This window comes from Macaca fascicularis, chromosome 4, assembly GCF_037993035.2.
Source record: "Macaca fascicularis isolate 582-1 chromosome 4, T2T-MFA8v1.1".
NCBI lineage: Eukaryota > Metazoa > Chordata > Mammalia > Primates > Cercopithecidae > Macaca > Macaca fascicularis.
The window spans coordinates 146923557-146944247 of NC_088378.1; the positions used below are offsets into that span (position 1 = coordinate 146923557).

General features: G+C 40.8%; 2 long non-coding RNA genes across 2 annotated transcripts; one reads left to right on the top strand and one right to left on the bottom strand.

The window, feature by feature from the left end:
• Positions 1-5409: 5409 nt before the first annotated feature.
• LOC135970689 (uncharacterized) lies at positions 5410-13955 on the bottom strand. The gene is made up of 2 exons (XR_010586503.2): positions 13732-13955; positions 5410-8418 (listed from the first exon to the last, which is right to left on the bottom strand). It is a non-coding gene; the product is annotated as an uncharacterized lncRNA (long non-coding RNA).
• Positions 13956-14468: 513 nt separating this feature from the next.
• LOC135970690 (uncharacterized) lies at positions 14469-15758 on the top strand. Its single transcript, XR_010586504.1, has 2 exons — positions 14469-14701; positions 15488-15758. It is a non-coding gene; the product is annotated as an uncharacterized lncRNA (long non-coding RNA).
• Positions 15759-20691: the final 4933 nt, after the last annotated feature.

The window sequence follows — 20691 nt, forward strand, 5'->3', positions numbered from 1 at the left end:
AAAGGGCAGATCAGATCATCTGTTGTCTCAAATGGCATGAAGAGTAGAAAGCCTGGGACAGATCCTGAGATGACCAATACCCATGGTGCAGGGAGAGGGAGAGAGATCTGCTAAAAAGACTGCAAATGTCAGGATAGTAGAAAATCATGAGTGTGTGGTGTCCTGGAAGTTCATGTTTGAGAACATTTAAATGGTAAGTCTGACAAAAGGCTGGAGGCCAACTGTGGACTCCCATGAGAGTGAGGAGCTCCCACACTTTTGTGGGCATCAGAAAGCCCACTAGGTACTTGCAGTGAAGATCTGAGAAGGATCCTCTTGTAGCTTTGGCAGGGAGAGAAGAATCATTATGAAATACACCCAGAACCTTCTTCAAAACAAAGGCCTACTCTCAAGGGGAAAACCCTTTGCCAGAGTCTTATCCCAGTTGGGAGAAGTTAATTCTTCCCACTGCAGCCTCCTCTAGGCTTTCTGTCTCAGTTAAGGGAGGAAAAATAGTCAACAGGGGTCAGAGCTTCATGAAAATAAATTGGAAATGGTGTGGCCAGGAAAGGAGCAAAGGTCTGAGGAGGAGGAGGAGGAAGAGGAGGAGGAGTTGTACCATTATAAACACTTGTGAAGGTCCCAGCCCCAAGATACAGGTGTGCTAATAAACTGAGGCTTAACATTTTGAGTACAGAATGCTTCCTCTCCCTAACACCATCAAGACTCCAATTGAATAACAATGAATTATGAATGAAAGAGCTGTAAGGAGAGACAAAAATGAGAATGAGACAAGTATTGATATCTAGAGATGCCAAAAAGGCAAGGAAGATAACTAAAAAGGCACTCTGGATTTAGAAATAGGAAGTCATTAGTGACCTTGTAAATAATGGAGCCAGAGGAATACCAGGGGCAGAAGCCTCACTATAGTGTGTTGCACCTGTCAGAACAGAGGCAGGAGGTGTAACTGACTCTCCCACAGTGTGGCTTTGGAAGACAGAAGTCAGCAGCTGGATGGAGATTTGGGAGAGGGAAAGCTTTTTTTTTTTTTTTTTCCCATTGGAAAAGACTGAGCTATGTGTAAATAGAATAAGACGTTAATAGAGGGGAAGGGTGTAGTCACAGGAAAGAGGGCAGACAAAAACAAGTGCACAGTTATCTGAGAAGGGAAACAATGGGATCAAGCTGCAAGTATATAAATTTGTCTTGATAGAAGAATCCTTGATCTGGTTTATTCAGTGTTTGGTTCAAACCCAGATCCCTGTTCTGCCTGTCTCTGACTTGCTCTGTGCCCCAGAAGCCCAGCTTCTATAGATGGCATTAGCTGGGCAGCCCTGCCCTCTGGCACCAGCTGGATTTGGCCAGTGATCAGCCCAGCAGGAATGTAGATGGCAAAGGAGAGAGAGGTCAGTGTACTTATTCCCTGCATCACCCCCCTGCTCGGTGCCCACCGAGCTCTTCCTCCACAGTCCCAGCTCTGGCCTGGCTCTGGTTACAGGTTCCCTCCCGTTGCCTCTTCAGATTTAAAGGTGTGTCTGTCAGGGTGTAACTGGGAGCTAGAAATTGCACTGAAATTGAACAAAGAATTTTATGGGAATGGTCGTTAATTGGTTATAAGAGGACTGAAAATGGAAAAGTGGAACTAAAGTATCAGAGACAGTAATGACAGAAAGCATCTACCACCTCCAGGGTTAGGAGAACAAGGGAAAGATTCTTTGAAGACATCCCCAGAACTAGGACCTCTGAGGAGTGGATGCTGGACCACTGATGTTGATGTGTCTGTAGACAGAGGCATGATGAAGCTGATTTTAGGAGCATGGAAGATCTCCAAACTGAAGCCAACTGCTGTTACTGGATTCAACTGCCACTGCCAGGTCGAAGAACCCATTCTGTGAGGATGTCAACAAAAAAAGTGGGAAATCTTTTCACATTCTTCCAGTCCTCTAGCCTTTCTCCAGTGCTTCCTATTGGTAGTTTGGGGAGGCGGCTAGCAAAGCGGGATTGGAAAAGATAGAAAGGACTAAATCTTCATAATCAGCACAGGGTGACATTGGATCACCACTGTTGCTGATCTTGGGCTGCCTCATACCCCTTGTTCTTCCCATTAGCCCTGTCACAACTTTGTAGATAACCCTTAATTATATGCCCTTCATATATTCTTTTGGTTTAACTTTTTCTGTTGGAATCCTAATATGGCACTCCTCCATTTTTCAGGACTGAAAGAGTAGAAAAGATTATCTTTTACTAAAAAAAAAAAAGACAAAACTGATCTAATTCCTGATCATTACATAATCTATACATGTATCAAAATATCACATAGTACCCCATAAATATGTACAACTGTGTCATTAAAAATTAAAATTAAAAGATGGTAAATATAGCTCTGTCAGGCAGTCGGCATTTTAACACGATGGCTTTTATTTCCCCCATGAAGTGGGGAGTGAGGGAGCAGCTGAAAATAGGTGCTTATAGCGGTTTAGAGGGGCTCAAAGCTTTGAGAGAGGAGAATGTCTGAAAGAACTGCCAAATAGCATGCAGGTCCCATGAGGACAGAGCCTCTACTCATTCACCAGTGCCTCCTCAATACCTACACGTAAGCCTAACACAAAGTGTGTGCTTAATAAGTATTTGCTCAGTATGTAAAGTGGAGACAGAACCAATCTGGCAAACTTTGTAGGACTGGTGGGCGATGATCAGTCAGGTAAAATTTGTGGATATAAATTTATATTGATCAAAAAATTCAAGGTTAGGTGTTTTTCTTCAGTCATGCTCAACCATGCTTCAGCCATGCTTAACTCTTCCTGTAGCCACAGAAAAAGGTTTACCCATAATTGAGCTGTGGCTGTGTCTGTAAAGACCATGGTGCAAGGGAGTTGGAGACATAGAAACATTTTTGAAGTAATGGGTAATGGAAGCATGCTACCAGGGAAAGGAAAGAATTGGCAATAGGAAGGAACAGAGATCTGTGGTCCTGTGTCCCCTGAGCATATTCCCATGTTAAAGCTAATTCAGTTTTCAATCATCATTAAAATTTTCTTCCTAAATGTATGGCCATTCTTTTCCACAACCACACTAAAACTTTATTACCTCTGGCAAGTGACTATGCAAGTAACTAAGAACAAAAAATCCACAACTACCATTTGAGCTATAAATTTAGGGAAGTCATCTGGATATAATCTAAGTGACCCTCCACTGAATGTCAATATCTTTGCATATGTGATTTAAATCTGGGCCTTCACAACACCATAAACTGTTCTTGTCTTGAATATCCAGATTGAAGGGAATAAACTGAGTAGTTACGAGTCCTGAAGCTAGAAAGATGGAAATCCCATTTGCTCATCAGAAAGCCTTAGAGCTTGGGGGCTGGAGGGTCCTGTCTCACTGGGACAGAGGGGTTCTTTCCTCCCCGTCTGACACAGTCTGATAACTAGAGAAGCCGGCCAACTCATTCTCCAGGAAGGAGCCATCTTAGTTCCTCCTGAAATGTTCATATTTAGAAATTATTGTTTGTCAGTAATTTAACCCCTTATGGGCTTGCCTTGTGGTCCATATCACTGAATGCAGAGCTTGCCTGGAAGAATTGTGAGCGCCATTCCATCTCCCAAGCTGTAGAGTTTAGTACTTCTTTAAAATTGCTGCTGGACTCTATATTTGAACACAAAGAATCATTTGGGTGTGGTAGCGCACGCCTGTAATCCTATCGCTTTGGGAGACTGAGGTAGGAGGATCATTTGATGCCAGGAGGACCACTTGAGACCACCCTGGGCAACATAGCAAGACCCTGTCTTTAGAAAAAAAATACAATAAAATAAATAAAATAAAAATAAAAGCGAAAAGAGTCTATCTTAGGGACAGACTGTAACTGCTCACTGGAGCTTACCTTTATATAGTTCAGGATCAATTATAATAAAACACTTTTGTGCAGATTCAATAGGATTATTTTAATCCCCATCATCTCTCTGAGTTTCCAGTCAGTTTCTCTCCGTGTAGACCCCTTCTCCAGCCCACCACTGTCTCTCCTCCTATAGCTCCACCAACTAATCAGAGCTTTTTCTAACTGCACCTAGTGCACCTAGAGTCTATCCAGAATGCTCAGGGAGAAAGTTTCTGAAAGGTAAACTCAGAATGATATTTGTAGCTAAAGTGAGACTTGCTAGAGACAATAAGCTGATAGTTGTAGACTTCAGTGGAAGAGGGATGACACTGCAATGTCAGGGTGCAAGACTTCAAGAGGGCAGAGTATGGAAACCCAGTGGGAAGAACGCTCACCAGGAACATGAAGAGAAGGAATTACATGTAAGGATGTCTCAATGTGTTCCCAAGTTTGCCCAGCAGAGGGAGGCCTCGGGTTGATGGCAGGCTGACACACAATTAGAGAAGGCTGAACCTGGGGGCTTTTAACAACCATCATGGGCTCTATATTGTAGGCATTTATAAAAAGAAGGTTATCCATTCAAAAATATATATTTTTTAAATTTCAGAACAAAATTATGATGAGCTATATTTACTTTTCTACATTCTAATTTTTATACATCTGAGTATATTTTCCATATATTGTTATAGTACATATTCAATTTTACATTTTGCTTTTTTCACGCAACCATTTTTACTAGATTACTATGTGTTCATAATAATCACTTTTTAAAAACTTTTATTTTTATTTATTTATTTATTTTTTTGAGACAGAGTCACATTCTATCGCCCAGGCTGGAGTGCACTGGTGCAATCCTGGCTCACCGCAACCTCCACCTCCTGGATTCAAGCAGTTCTCCTGCCTCTACCTCCTGAGCAGCTGGGATTACAGGCATGCACCACCACGCCCGGCTATTTTTGTATTTTTAGTAGAGATGGGGTTTCAACATGTTGGTCAGGCTGGTCTCCAACTCCTGACCTCATGATCCGCCCACCTCGGCCTCCCAAAGTGCTGGGATAATCACTTTTTATGCTGTATAATTCTTCAAGTTTGTTGGTATGACTGTATTTACAAAGTCACTCGTTTGTTTTATTAGAAGGAATTCTAGAATATTTTGGCTGCCCTAATTAATTTTACAATTAATATGATTTTGAAATTGGGTATTGGCTCCTTCTGAATTGTTTTATTAAAATATATTCTATTGTAATTTATGATATTTTCATCATATTAGCATATTTATTCTGTTAGAATTTCCTAATTTATAAAGCTACAAACTATATATGATATAGATTAGCTCATAACTTTATGCAGTTACAAGTAGAAATAAAATGTTCCCCTCAAGATTGTTTAAAATTTTGTTTGTTATGAACAAGTGTAAAAAACAAAATAACTAAAACACTCCCTCTTTTTTCCCCCAAAATGCATGTTTCCATTTTAATAGAACTCATATTTAATCAGCAGATTTCTATAGTGGCTAGATTTGTAGACTAAATATTAAAAGTCCCAAAGCAAATGCATTTTTCTTTTATATTTTACTGACTTTTATCCAAAGAAAATATAAGAGCTCTTCATCATAACGTATGTTTCTTGCTCTTGTTATTAAATATGACACATTTAGGCTTAAACTGATTTGAAGGTTTATGACATTGTTTAAGTTATTACATAATTCATAAAGATAATGATTAGTTTGAACTACTGACAGCTCACACATCATCAGGTGAACAGCTGAAAGCTTATTAAGCTACTTTCTTACATTTCTGTCTCCCAGCTACTAAAAGAAACGAAACCCTTCCAAGTGTTAAGGCAAAACTTTCCTCCCCTTTTCTTCCATAAATCTGATTCCATGTTAGCGAAATTTCTACTGATGGCTTTGGTTTCCTCTGTAGTAGGGTAGAGATCCTGTGGCAAAAGTCATGTCTGACATGGTGGCAAATAGAAATGGGGAAAAGGAAGGTCTGCAAGAGCCAATATGGGAAACAGGGAGAGGACTGACTACAAAAACCCAGCAGGAATTCCAGAAGAAAACTCAGGCCGGGCACTTTGGCTCACGCCTGTAATCTCAGCACTTTGGGAGGCGGAGGTAGGCAGATTACTTGATTCCTGGAGTTCGAGACCAGCCTTGTCAACATGGCGAAACCTCGTCTCTACAAAAAATAAAAAAAATTTGCCAGGCATGGTGGCACGCATCTGTATTCCCAGCTACTCAGGAGACGTAAGCGGGAGAATCACTTGAGCCTGGGAAGTGGATGTTGGTGAGTCGAGATCACGCCACTGCATTCCACCCTGGGCGACAAAGCGAGACCCCGTCTCAATCAATCAATCAATCTCCTGGAAAAGCAACACTATGGAGAGACAGGATTCCGTCAAGGCCTGGGGCACGCAGGAAAATATTAAGGCAGAAGACGGTTTCCTTCCCATACCACACTGTATCCCACAGGCACTGCGGATGTGCATATGCAAGAGGGGTTGATCCTAAGAATTTAGAGTCACAGAGGAGGAGGCACCAAGCAGACTGTGGAGAAGATCATGACCAGAAAGGGACAGAAAGTAAAGCTTCACCTGATTATCTGGCCTCAGGGATTTCAGAGGAACTAGTCCCAGTGGTCTCCTGGTGATGTAGGTTCTTAGGTTTCTTTTATGGGGGTTTTCTGGGAGAACTTTGACCCAGTTAGCATTCAAGCAGCTTCCACCCTGCACTTTCATTCTTTCCCCTTCATCTGCTTAGGTTTTATCTGTGCAGGCAATAATAATAAAATTATTGAGCCCTGGACATGTACCTGTAAAGCTCCTTAAAGATGATGCCTTCTAACTCCTCATTCAACAGATACAAAAACATTACAATTAAATGACTCATGAAAGATGCCCACATAGTTTATAGCAGCTAATAAAAACAGAGTAACTATAAAATATAAGTTTATAAAAGTTACATTGAGTATACTTTATAAGAACTGCTTATTGAGTTTGTCTAATAACCACATAGCACAATAATAATATGTATATATTTTTAAATATGTGTAAATATGTGTAATACAAACTTGTAGAAGGTATATCTGAGTACAACCCTGTTCTCTTTGGTTAGCTTTTCTAGTTCATTATGTAAGTGGCATAGCTACCTAAGGACTTATGCTTATAAATGTTTAAAAACTCAAAAAAATACAGAGGACATATGTGGATAATGGAAGATATAAGATAGGTAGGTGATGGCCGGAAGGACATGGCAGAAGGCGAAACAAAACAGCATTGGGAACAAGCTCTGTTTAAAAGGTGACTTGTGAACAGCAAAGAGTAGAAAGGGTTCTCTTATAAGTGAAGCCCACAGGAGACTGATGGAAGACAAATGTGTACTGCGTGAGTTTTAAGGCAATAGGAGTAGTGGGACCTAGGGCACACCAGAGAGCATATTAACTTTCAAACTTTTAAAAACATCATATCTGCTGGGCACAGTGGCTCACACCTGTAATCCTACAACTTTGGGAGGCCAAGGTGGGTGGATAGCTTGAGCCCAGGAGTTCGAGACCAACCTGGGCAACATGGCAAAATCCCGTCCCTACAAAACAAACAAACAAAACAAAACAAAATTAGCCAGGCACAGTGATGCGCACCTGTGGCCCCAGCTATTCAGAGGCTGAGGTGGGAGGATCGCTTGAGCCCGGGAGGTTGAGGCTGCCTTGAGCCATGATAATGCCACTGCATCTCAGCCTGGGCAACAGAAGGAGAACCTGTCTCAAAACAAAAACAAAAACACACCATACCCAACCACAATGCATCTATCTTAAGTACCAGTACCACACCCCTCTACTCACTACTAAATAGGTGAGTTTCCAATCCCTGGTAGCAGGTTTAAGCATGTTATATTAAAGGTCTTAGGCTAGTGACTCATTGACTCATTAAATGAATATTTACTGTGCATCTACTATGAACTAAGTACTGTGCTAGGTACAAAAGCAAATAATCTAAGCTCTATAAACTTTACTTTCTTCATCAAAAAAAGGAGATGTTTTAGGCATCTACTCATCGTTCTGAGCTCCATCTTTTGTGACTGTAGTTGGCAGAGCTTTTTATCAGTTTCTCTAAATAGCTCTACCAATCCCTGGTGGATGCTGGCATGCCCCAAGGATCCATCCTGACAGCCCTGTCCGCTTACCTTTGCTGCCTGCCAGCACTGCTCTGCTCTTCTGCAGGACTTTCCTTACCCTTTGGGGTCTTGTGCTGTTAGGCTGCCCTGCTTGTTTTGTTCTGCTTTGCATCACATGTATGTAAAGTCCCTTTCCTGATTTACCCATGACCAAGATATTATGAGATTCTGGAATTTCCCCCAAACCACACTGATTGCTGGGAGAGTAAAAGAAGTGGATTACAAGTGGAACTTAGAGGGGAATATTTGAGAAGATTTCTCTGCAAATCCATTTAGAGAGACCTTTCTCCAGTGCTGACTCAAAGATACAGCTCCTTTCATCCTGTGGCTTGGCCAACTTCAGCACATGACTCCCAAAGATGTCCTCAGGATGGTCTCTAATCCAAGGAGCCTGAAGAGAAAAAAAGGCATGGAGTATTGTGAGTGGTAGGTGGTTAGGGACCAGTTATGGAAGAATACACATCACTTTTGCCCACCTTCTACTAACCAGAACTCACACAGCCATAGACACCGACAAGTAGGACTTAACAAGTATCTAATTTTTAGTCTAGGAATAGGATTGTAGCAAATATTTAACAGCTTCAAACACAGGTGCATTGCTATCACTATGCCTAGCCCAGGCCTGTCTCCCTTTCCTGCCAAGTCCTAGGGGCCAGCATTTATGTCTAGACTGGGTTGGTTGGGATATTAAGATAATAATGAACCAATGCAACATCTTGAGCATAAAACCAACTGATACAATGATGTACAAGTCAGATGATTCTGATGGTTATGAATCATGTCAATAAAAGAAATGTGATAACTGGCCGGGCACGGTGGCTCAAGCCTGTAATCCCAGCACTTTGGGAGGCCGAGACGGGCGGATCACGAGGTCAGGAGTTCGAGACCATCCTGGCTAACACGGTGAAACCCCGTCTCTACTAAAAAATACAAAAAACTAGCCAGGCGAGGTGGCGGGCGCCTGTAGTCCCGGCTACTCGGGAGGCTGAGGCAGGAGAATGGCGTAAAAACCCGGGAGGCAGAGCTTGCAGTGAGCTGAGATCCGGCCACTGCACTCCAGCCTGGGCGACACAGCGAGACTCCGTCTCAAAAAAAAAAAAAAAAAAAAAAAAAAAAAAAAAAAAGAAATGTGATAACTAAGGTAATTTTTGTTTTTTGCAAATTTTTGTTTGTTCATGACAGGATGAAATCCTGTCACTTGTAGCAACATGGATGGAACTGCAGGATACTACATTAAGTGAAATAAGCCAGAAACAGAAAGTTAAACACCACATGTTTTTACTTATATGCAGAAGCTAGCTAACTAAATAAGTAAGTTTATCTCATTGAAGTAAAAAGTACAACAGAGATTACTAGAGGCTGGGAATGGTAGGGGAAAGAGATGATAAAGAGAGATCTGTTAAAGAAAATAAGTTACAGCTAGATAAGAGGAATCAGTTCTAGTGTTCTATTTGTACTACAGAATGGCAATAGTAAACAGTAATATATATTTTCAAAGAGCTAGAAAAGAGGACATTGAATGTTTCCAACACAAAGAAATGAGAAATGCTTGAAATAATGGATATTCTAATTAATTACCCTGATCTGATCACTATACACTGTATGTGTGAAAAATACCACTATGGGCTGGGCGCCGTGGCTCACGCCTATAATCCCAGCACTTTGGGAGGCCAAGGTAGGCAGATCACTTGAGGTCAGGAGTTAGAGACCAGTCTGGCCAACATGGTGAAACCCCATCTCTACTAAAAATACAAAAATCAGTCAGGCATGGTGGCCTGTGCCTGTAATCCCAGCTACTCAGGAGGCTGAGGCAAGAGTATTGCTTGAACCCAGGAGGTGGAGGTTGCAGTGAGCCGAGATGGTGTCACTGCACTCCAGCCTGGGTAACAGAGCAAGCCTCCGTCTCAAAAATAAATAAAGAAATACATAAATAAATATTTTTTAAAAAAAGAACATCACTATGCACCCCATATATACATATAATTATTATGTCAATTTGAAACATAATTTTGAAAAATGAAAAAATGAAACATAAACAAATATGAATCAATCTTCTCCAAGTTGATATATTTAAAAGGAAAAAAGTCCAAGGGCTTAAACTATTCAATTTCAAAATTTTATTAAAATGCTATAGCAATCTGGAAAGTATTTCAGAATGAATTGGTATAAGGTTAGACACAAAGATCAGTGAAACAAAATAGAGAACCCAGAAATAGATTCACACATCTATGGACAACTGGTTTTGACAAAGGTGTCAAGGCTATTCAGTAAGTAAAAAAATTGTCTTTTCAATAAATGTTTCTTGAACAAGTAGATATCCTGGTGTGGGGGAGAGGAGCAGGAGCCTTACCTCAAACTTTACGCAAAAATTAACTTAAAATAGACCATAGACTTAAATGTAAAAGCTAAAATATAAAACTTCGTTAAAAAATAGGAGGAAATCGTCAATACCCTAGGGTTAGCAAAGATTTCTTTAAAACAAAACAACAGGTTTATAGTTTATGAAACATAAACAACAAAATGATAAATTAAATTTCATCAAAAGTGAAAATCTGCTTTTCAAAAAACATTATAAAATGAAAAGCAAGAGGCTGAGGCATGAGAATCACTTGAACCCGGGAGGTACAGGTTGCAGTGAGCTGAGATGGCGCCGCTGCACTCCAGCCTGCATGACAAAGTGAGAATCTTTCTAAAAAATAAAATAAATTAAAAGAAAAGAAAAAGAAAAATCACAGGCTGAGAGAAAATATTTATAATACATGGATCTGACAAAGGACTTGCACCTAGAAAATATAAGGAACCTTATAACTTAGTAAGATGAGGAGCCAAAACAAAGAGTAAAAGTTTTCAACAGACATTTCGCAAAAGAAAACAAACAAATGGCCAGTATGCACATGAAAAGATTTTAAACATCATTAGTTACTAGGGAAATGCAAGTCAAAACCACAATGAGATACTTCACACTCAACAGAATAGCTAATGTTGAAAGGACTGACAATCCCCAGGGTGAGCAAGGGTGTGGAGGAAACTACTCTCATATATTGTGGATGTAAGAGGACAATGTTACAACTACTTTGAAAAAAGTTTGGCTGTTTCTAACATAAAATTAAACACTTATACAGCCCAGCAGTATTTCTGGGTCATTTTTCCCAGATAAATGAACACATGTCCACACTATGACTTTTATACAAATGTTCATACTGGTTTTGTTTCACAATGATATAAACTGGAAACAATCCACATGTTCATCAACAGGTGAATGGGTAAATAAACTGTAATATATCGGCCGGATGCGGTGGTTCAAGCCTGTAATCCCAGAACTTTGGGAGGCCAAGATGGGCGGATCACCTGAGATCAGGATTTCGAGACCAGCCTGGCCAACATGGTGAAACCCCGTTTCTACTAAAAATGCAAAAATTAGCCGGGTATGGTCACAGGTGCCTGTAATCCCAGCTACTTGGAAGGCTGAGCAAGAGAATCGCTTGAACCCAGGAAGCGGAGGTTGCAGTAAGCCCAGACCATGCCATTGCACTTCAGCCTGGGCAACAAGACGGAAACTCTGTCTCCAAAAAAAAAAAAAAAAAAAAAATTGCAATATATCTATATCTTGGAATATTATAAAGCACTAAAAGGGAATAAACTACTGACACATACAGCAAAATGGATGAATCTCAAAAATGTGAAGGAAAATAAAAAATACATATGATATAAATTCCATTCACATGAAATTTTAGGAATGGGAGAACTAAGCTGTAATTATGGAAAGCACATCAGTGGCTGCCTGGGGCCAAGAGTATGGAAGAGGAGGCACAGGTGATACTACAAATGGAAACTATCTAGGTTGACGGAAGTGTAACTTGATTATAGTAGTAACTGTTTGGGTATATAAAACTCATCAAATTGTATAATTAATACAAGTGTATTTTACTGTGTATAAATTATTCCTCAACAAAGCTGATTTTTCATTAAATATATTATTTGCTAAAATGAGGAGAGACAACTATTATCTTAAAATAGTTAAGCACAATAAAAATTAATACTACAATCAACTCATTATATATGGAAATTAAAGGAGAAAAATAGTGGTATGATTAATTAAAATAAAAAGAAAACCTTCTAAATTTTATCTTAGCTCATAGTTTTAAAAGCTGCCGTCCCTAACCAAGGCCACCCTTGACCCTTTCTCATGTTCCATCATTGTTTGTTTCATAGTTTATGTGTCACCAAAATCTATCAGATAAACTTATTCATATGAAGATTTAAAGATATTACATGTTAAGCCTTAGTGAATACTTCAATATCTAAAGAAGGTACAAACAAAACAAAATCAACACTTTATGATAAAAGATTACATACTCTCCAGGGAAGACCTGAAGACTAGCCCCTTTCTGGATCCTCCCCGCATCCCACTCCCAGCCCTCCCCTCCAATCCCATGTGCACTGGGCATTCATACAAATAAGACCATCAGCTCTGGATATCTGTACTAACTGATGCTCCTGCTAACTAGCTGAATGACTGCAATGTAAGGACAGCAGCCTTCCATGCTGATGGTGTGTTCGAGGATCCAGAGGGGTCTTTGGTTGGCAGGATTGTTTTACTTCCCCAAGAAGAGAGCTTTGATGCAAAAATAGGTGAAGAAATCAGTGCAACAAAACAGCCTAGAAACTACCATGCACACAATAGAATAGAAGTAGCCTTAAAAATTGGTGGAGAAAGGATGGTCTATTCAATTACTGGGGCTGAGAAACTGGCTTTCATATGGAATAAAAATAAAATTATAGCTATACCCCATATCATACACAAAAGTTTCTACGTCTAACAAAGACACAGATAGAAAATCTTTTAAAATTTTAGAAGAAAATAGGGCAGAAATTTAGTGCAGAATTTCTTAGACTAGAAGCAAAAACAAAGATGATTAAGGTGGCCAGACACGGTGGCTTATGCCTGTAATCCCAGCAGTCTGGGAGGCCGTGGTAGGCGGATTAGTGGAGGTCGTGATTTTGAGACCAGCCTGGACAACATAGTGAAACCCCATCTCTACTAAAATACAAAAATTGGTAGGGGTGGTGGCTCACGCTTTTAATCCCAGCTACTTGGGAGTCTGAGGCAGGAGAATCACTTGCACCTGGGAGGCAGAGGTTGCAGTGAAGGGAGATGGAGCCACTGCACTCCAGCCTGAGCAGCAGAGCGAGACTCTGTCTCAAAAAAATCTAAAAAAAAAAAAAAAAAAAAAAAAAAAAAAAGATTATTTTTAAAAGGATAGACTAATTTAAACGAAAAAAATCGTTTAAATGATGCCATACACACCACCTATATTTGGAAAAGTACTTCTCAATACTTTTAATAAAAACAGGCGCTGAGAGCATACAACCTATCCTCAGAAGTGTGTTTGCCTCTAGGAGGGACGCAATTGAGTTCTCCCTTCATTTTAACTTGTCATTTTCATTTATTTCAGGAACATCTGAAGTAAATACAGTCACACGTTAACCTTTAAAAATCTAGGAAGTGCGTACGCATAGTTCCATTACTTCACTTTTTGTACTTTTGCATTTTAAAATATCACAGGGAAGCTCGGTACAGTTTCAAGGTTAGGAGGGGTGGCTCTCTCTTAAGCCCTGTCCCCGCCAGCCCCAGACCTCTCGCCCCGCCACCATTGCCCAGTCCCCAACCCCACTTCCCCACTCCCGCGGTCTCTTAATGCACCTCGTTTTTCGTCCCGTGGACTCAGATCTGTAGTCTACCACCAGGATCGGCTCCTTTCCCGGAGCTCTCCCGCTCAGAGGAAATTGAGACAAGCATCAGCGGAGACCCATCTGTGGCTCTCCTGAGGGCGCGGCATTCAGACCTTAGACCCAGCTGTGAGAAGGAACCTCAGGCTCACAACAGGCCTGCAGGAGTCCGCCCATCAGAGGCGCTAGAAAACACTCCTCGCGGGGAGGCGCGCAGGGCGACTGCAGGCTGTAGGGGGCGCTGGCGCCCGCACAGATCCGGGCAGGGTCGCCGCTGCGGGCGGGGCTCCTGCGGCGTGAGGGGCGGCCCCAGGCCAGCAGCGGGGCCCTGGCTGGGAGCCGCGGAGGGAGCATTTGCTTCTCTGCCGGACCCCGAGTCCGGCGGCGGGCGGCCTCGTCCCGGCTCCCGGCGGCCTCGTCCCGGCTCCCCGCCCCCGTCCCCGCTCCCCGTCCCCGCTCCCCGCCCCCCATCCCCCATCCCCCAACTCCCGATCTCTTTGCTGCGTCTGGCCTTGGGCTGAGACCCAACGAATCATCCCCCGCATCCGAACCCTTTATGATATAACTGAATTAAGTTTCATGTATAACTGAATTACGGATGTGAGAATCGCAAATGAGGACGAATGGTTTTTACGCACAAAACATGACACAAATCTGTAAGAAATATAAAGTCGTGACCACGTCCTTTCAGAACTTTAACCTGTTTTCTGAAGTACGTCAGTGACAATGGCGGGGAAAGGGTATCTTAAATTTCACCACAGCCTCAGAGGCCAGTTCGTGGATCCGCTGAGACTTGGAGTCGGCCTTCTGACCGCGAGTCCTGCGGCTATTAAGGAGGAAGCCGCAGTTCAGGGCGTCCTTGCGAGTCCCCAGCCGCCCTGCTCCAGCTGGGGACCCCCGTGGTCACGGCGCTCTCCAGCCTCAGATCCAGGCGGCAGCCCAAGGTTTGGTCCCGCCGCCAAGGGTGGCTCTCGTAACTGACGGGCCTTGAACGCTCCCAGGACCCACATCTGGAGAGGGAGGTGGGGGTGGGGTGCTGAAGTCATTCTTGGGGCCCCAGGGGGCGAACATGATGGACCTGGGTAAGGCCAGAGAAATGGACACTTCGTGACATGCCGGGAAGAGAAGTACGTTCAGTGTCACTCCAGAGCTGAAAGATACTGCCTTCTGGCTGGTCCCTCCTCACCTACATACTTTTCTAATTTGTCTGGAGCAGGTCGGGCATCTGTATTATCCGGTTATTTAAATATCTGGTTATTTAAAAGCTCTCCATTAAATTCACATACACAAAGATAAAAATTTTAAAAATTAAAAAAAAAAAAAGCTCTCTAATGACCAAGTCCTGCACAATAGTGAATACATTTTTTTTGTGTGGTCCCTAAAATTGAATTCATGCCTTTTCTGAAGTAATAGACGCCCAGAGAAGGGATTGACTTACCCATCATGCCACAGAGATTAACTGGCCCCAGAATTCTTTGCAGACTGTGTATATAAACGTCCTTTGCAATCATATAAATTAACGGTAAAAATCTCATTTAGTATGTTACGTGCCTCGCGTTTTGTGCCTGAATACCTTACAAGAACCAGGGACTATTGCCTCAAAATTATATTTCAGGAAAGGAAGGCCCAGACAGATGGTGTCACTGGTCCACTTTCACCCAGTTGGTAAATGAAACCGGAAATTATAGCTGTACCACAGAAAGGTGAAAACGTTTCTTTTATAATTTCAGATACAATCTTTAATGGACCCAGTGTGCAACACATTAAAGCAAGTGCTCAGGAGTGGCATCAAGATGTAAAAAAATAGTCCTGTCCTGAGGGAGTTTACGTCTTGGAGAAAAGAGATGCAAGGGGACACAATACAGAGGGGAAAGAGAAGGAGCGCTGAAGACTGAGGACCCTGCCTGTGGACTAGAGTGAGGATGAGGACACCCGATGCTCGGAATATGACAGTTTGGAGGGGCCTGAAGAACTCTTCCATTCTTTATCAAAAAAACAGAATTAGTCTTCTAACTAGAAAAGGTATTTCAATTTATATTTTCCATCACAGCACTTTTCTGGTGATAATGTGTTTTGAAAAATGTATCACAGTGGTGACCTGGTGTGAAATACATAACTAATAAAATTTTAAAAATTAAAAAATATAAACATCTTTTATACAGACATTAAGAGTTACAAGGATACCTATGTGAATTATAATTAGTAATTAAATTGAAATACTGATTATTTTCAGTTTTATTTAATTATTTAATAAAAACCTATTTAGCATTTAATATTTATCAGTAATTAAATCTAATTGTTAATATTTATTATAAATTATTTTAGAATTAAAAATAAGGGCAGAAGCGAGGCATGGTGGCTCCAGCCTGTAATCCCAGCACTTTGGGAGGCTAAGGTGGGAGGATTGCTTGAGCCCAGCAGTTCAAGACCAGCCTGGGCAACATGGAGAAACCCTGTCTCAATACAAAAAAATGAACCATGTGTGGTGGTGCGTGCCTGTAGTCCCAGCCATTCTGGAGGCTGGAGTGGGAGGATCACTTGAGCCTAGGCAGTCAAGGCTGCAGTGAACCCTGAGCTTGCCACTGCACTCGAGCCTGGGCAACAGAGCAAGACCCTGTCTCAATATACATGCAGACAAACTTAAAATTTAAAATAAAAGCATACTACTGATGTAGAATTGAGTGGAGATGCAAAGCTAGTCCTATAACTGGAACAATAAAGACAAAAAGGAGAGTGGAAGAAGGTATCTCATGAATTTTATGATAAATGGCAATTGCAAATATCCTGTAGCAGAACAAAACAACAAAGTTGTAGATAAAACATATCCAACACTTTGGAAGGCCAAGGAGGGAGGATTGCTTGAGCGCAGAACTTGGAGACCAGCCTGGGCAACATAGTGAGACCCTGTGTCTAAAAAGGAAGAAAGAAAGAAAAAAAAAAGGATGATAAAGTAGACAATATTAAAAGCCATTTTCTGCAAATACATAGTGAATTTGATCAGTAATTTTCTTCCAACAGTGCAAATGAATAGATATTAAATGAATAGATATTATTAAATATCTATTAATATCTATTTAATATAGATATTAAAAATGAATAGATATTAGTTGCCTGAAATACAAATCAAATATCCAACAAAAAATATTGACTATCTAATAGTATCTAAACTAGTAAGTTTGGCCAGTTATAAAATGTCTTAGATTTTTATATAAAAAGAAGAAAACTATATTTATAAGAAGAGGTGATAAAGAAAAAGTATTTCAGTTATGAAGGTTTTGTAAGAAAACTATGAGAAAAAAACTTTTTTTTCCAAAAAGTGAAAGATTAAGTTACCAAACAGTTGCTAAAGAATACCGGATGGCTGAGCATGGCGGCTCATGCCTGTAATTCCAGTACTTTGGAAGGCCAAGGCAGGAGGATCATTTTAGGCCAGGAGTTTGAGACCAGCCTGGGCAATGTAGCAAGAGCCCTGTCTCTATTAAAAAAGAAAAAGAAAAAAAAAAAAAAAAGAATACAAGACCTTGCTGACCTTGCTAACAATAGCAAAGATCAATTAATTCAAAATTTGAAAAACTGTAATTTATTTAGCTTTAGAGTACTCTTGTGATATGAGACTGCCAAATTAATACTTTGGATACATTTCTTTTCTCAAAGGACTTGCAAATTTACAAAGAAGTGTTGAAAAAATGCCACACATTGGCAGATAATGTTTGCAAAAGACAGATCTGATGAAGAACAATATTTTTAGAATATACAAAGAATACTTAAAACTCAAGAGTAAGAAAATAACCTGATTTAAAGCAGGCCAATGACCTGAACATCTGTTCACCAAAGAAGATACACAGATGCAAGTATGCATATGAAAAGATGCTTGACATCATGTCATTAGGGAATTGCAAATTAAAACAATAAGTAGCTACCACTACATACCTAGCAGAATGACCAAAATTTAGAACACTGTCAGCACCAAAGTTTGCAAAGACATGGAACAATAGTAACTTGTTCATTACTGGTGAGAATACAAAAAGTGCAATCAGTTTGGAAGACAGTTTGGTGGTTTCTTACAAAAGTAACCATACTTTTGCCATAGGATCCACCAATCACACTCCTTAGTATTTATCCAAAGGAGGTGAAAATTTATCTCCACACAAAAACCTGCACACAGATGTTTATAGCAGCTTTATTCATAATTTATCCAAAACTTGGAAACAAGATGTCTTTCAGTAGGTAAGTGGATAACTGTGTTACATCTGAATAATGGAATATTATTTAGAGTTAAAAAGAAATGCATTGACTTTGGGAGGCCGAAGCAGGTGGACTGCTTGAGGCCAGGAGTTTGAGACCAGCCTGGTCAACATGGGGAAACCCCAATTAGCCGGGCATAGTGGCGTGCGCCTGTAATCCCAGTTACTGGGGAGGCTGAGATATGAGAATCCATTGAACCTGGGAGACGGAGGTTGCAGTGAGCCAGTGCCACTGCACTTCAGCCTGGGCAACAGAGCAAGACTCCTCTGTCTCAAAAAAAAAAGAAAAAGAAAAAAAAGAAAAGAAATGATCAAGCCATGAAAAGACGTGAAGGAAACTTAAATGTATGTTACTAAAAAGCCAACCTGAAAATAATACATACTGTATGATTCCAACTGATGCAAGGCAAGCAAGCCAAAAATTAGGGCTTAGCCCAGGAAAGAATTCAAGTGTGAAGTGGTGGTGTTAGCAACTTTTATTGAAGCGGCAGTGTACAGCAGCAGCACGGGTAACTGCTCCTTGCTGAGCAAGGCTAACCCATAAGTAATGTGCCCAGAGTAGCAGCTCAGGGGCAGTTCGCAGTCACATACCTGCTTTTAGTTACGTACAAATTAAGGGGGATTATGCAGAAATTTCTAGAAAATGATTGGTAACTTCGGAGTAGGTGCAGAGGAAAGAGGTCGATAATGTCCCGTCGTTGCCATGGCAACGAAAAACTGACTTGGCGCTGATGGGCGTGTCTTATGGAGAGGTGCTTTAACCTCCTCCCGGTTTCTGCTAGTCTTCAATCTGGTCCGGAGTAAAGTCCCTGCTTCCGGAGTTCACTCCTGCCCCCTGCCTCACAACTAACTATATGACACTCTAGAAAAGGCAGTAACTATGGACACAGTCAAAAGATTAGCAGTTGATTGATAGAAATTGGGTGGCAGGAAGGGTTGAAAAGGCAGAGTACAGAGGATTTTTAGGGCAGTGAATTTCTGTGATACTATAACGGTGAATACATGACATTATACATTTGTCAAAACCCATAGAATGCACAACACCAAGAATAAACCCTAATGTAAATTATAGACTTTCATTGATAATGACGTGTCAATGTAAGTTCAATTGTAATAAATATACTACTTTGGTGCTGGATGTCTATGGTAGGGGGACATTTTTGCCTCAATAGTTACAGTTGAAGTAAATGTTTGTGTTTCCCACATTTCATATGTAGAAGCTCTCATTCTCAATGTGATGGTCTTTGGAGGTGGGCTCTTTGGGTGATAATTAGGTTTAGTTGAGATCCTAGCAGATGGAGTCTTCATGGTGGGCATGATGGAACTGGTCCCTTATAAGAAAAGACCAGAGAGCCAGCTCTCTCTTTGCCATGTGAGGACATAGCAGGAAGGTAGCCATCTGTAAACTAGGAAAGGGCCTTCACAAAGAATCAACTCAGACCTCAGAACAGTGAGAGATAAATTGTTGTTGGTTAAGTCACTCAGGCTGTGGTATTTTGTTTCAGCAGCCCAAACTAAGACTGTTAATTAGATTAGAAATTTCCTTTTGGGAATGGTGTGTGTGGGGGAGTACCTTTGTTAAGTTTTTATATCAGTTTTTAGGCTTTTCTTTTTTGCTCATTAACTAGGACAGTTTAAATAGTATGAGTATGAAGGAGATTGTTGGTCATCTATTCAATGTCTATTCTCTGTTTTTTAATATGAGAACTCCTGATTTTCAGCCAACTACCCTGGAAAAAAAGCTAATATTTCTGACTTCTTAGGTGTGGCCATGGACTAAATTCTGGCTAATGCAAGGCAAGCCAAAGGTTTTATGATAGGTTTTAGGACACTAGAGTAAAAGAGAGCTGTTGTACACATGCTCTTTACCCTACTTTGGTGTCCTTTTTTTCCATCCTACACCTTGGGTTGTAAGTATGATAGCTGGAACTTTAGTGGCTCTCTTGGATCCCAGGGGTAATTGAGGGGTGGCTGGAAGGAATCTGTGATTTTCTGGAGTTTCCATACACAAACAAGACCTGGATTTTCTGGGCTTCCCAGACTTCCACATCTTGACTTGCTTTAAATGGGAGAGAAATAAACTTGTTTCAGCCACTGTCATTTTGGGCTATTGTATACAACGTAATCTAATATTCAAGGGTACATGAATTGCTTTTCCTTAAAAAAAAAAAAAAAATCAGCCATAAAATCATCTTCTTTCTTTTTTCTTTTTCTCCCCATTATTTAGTTGGAGCTCTGTAACTTTTTTTTTTTTTTTGAGAAAAGGTCTTGCTCTGTCACTTAGGCTGTAATTCAGTGGCGTGACCATGACTCACTGCACCCTTGCCCTCCTAGGCTCAAGCAATCCTCGTGTCTCAGCCTCCTGAGTAGCTGAGACTAAGGCACATGCCACCATGCCCACCTAATTTATTTTCTTTTAGAGATGGGGGCCTTGCCCAGGCTAGTCTCAAAGTCCTAGCCTCAAGTGATCCTCCCATCTCAGCCTCCCAAAGTGACAGGATTATAGGTGTGAGCCACCATGCCTGGCCGCTCTGTAAGTGTCTGAATTTCATTTTGTATTTATTAGTCTGTTTATATTTTCTTTCCCTTCTTGGGTCAGTTAGGCCATTTGATTCTTTTTAAAAAGTATTTTAATCAAAAGTTTTCAAATTTATTTGCATCTAATTCTTCAAATTACTCTCAAAATTATT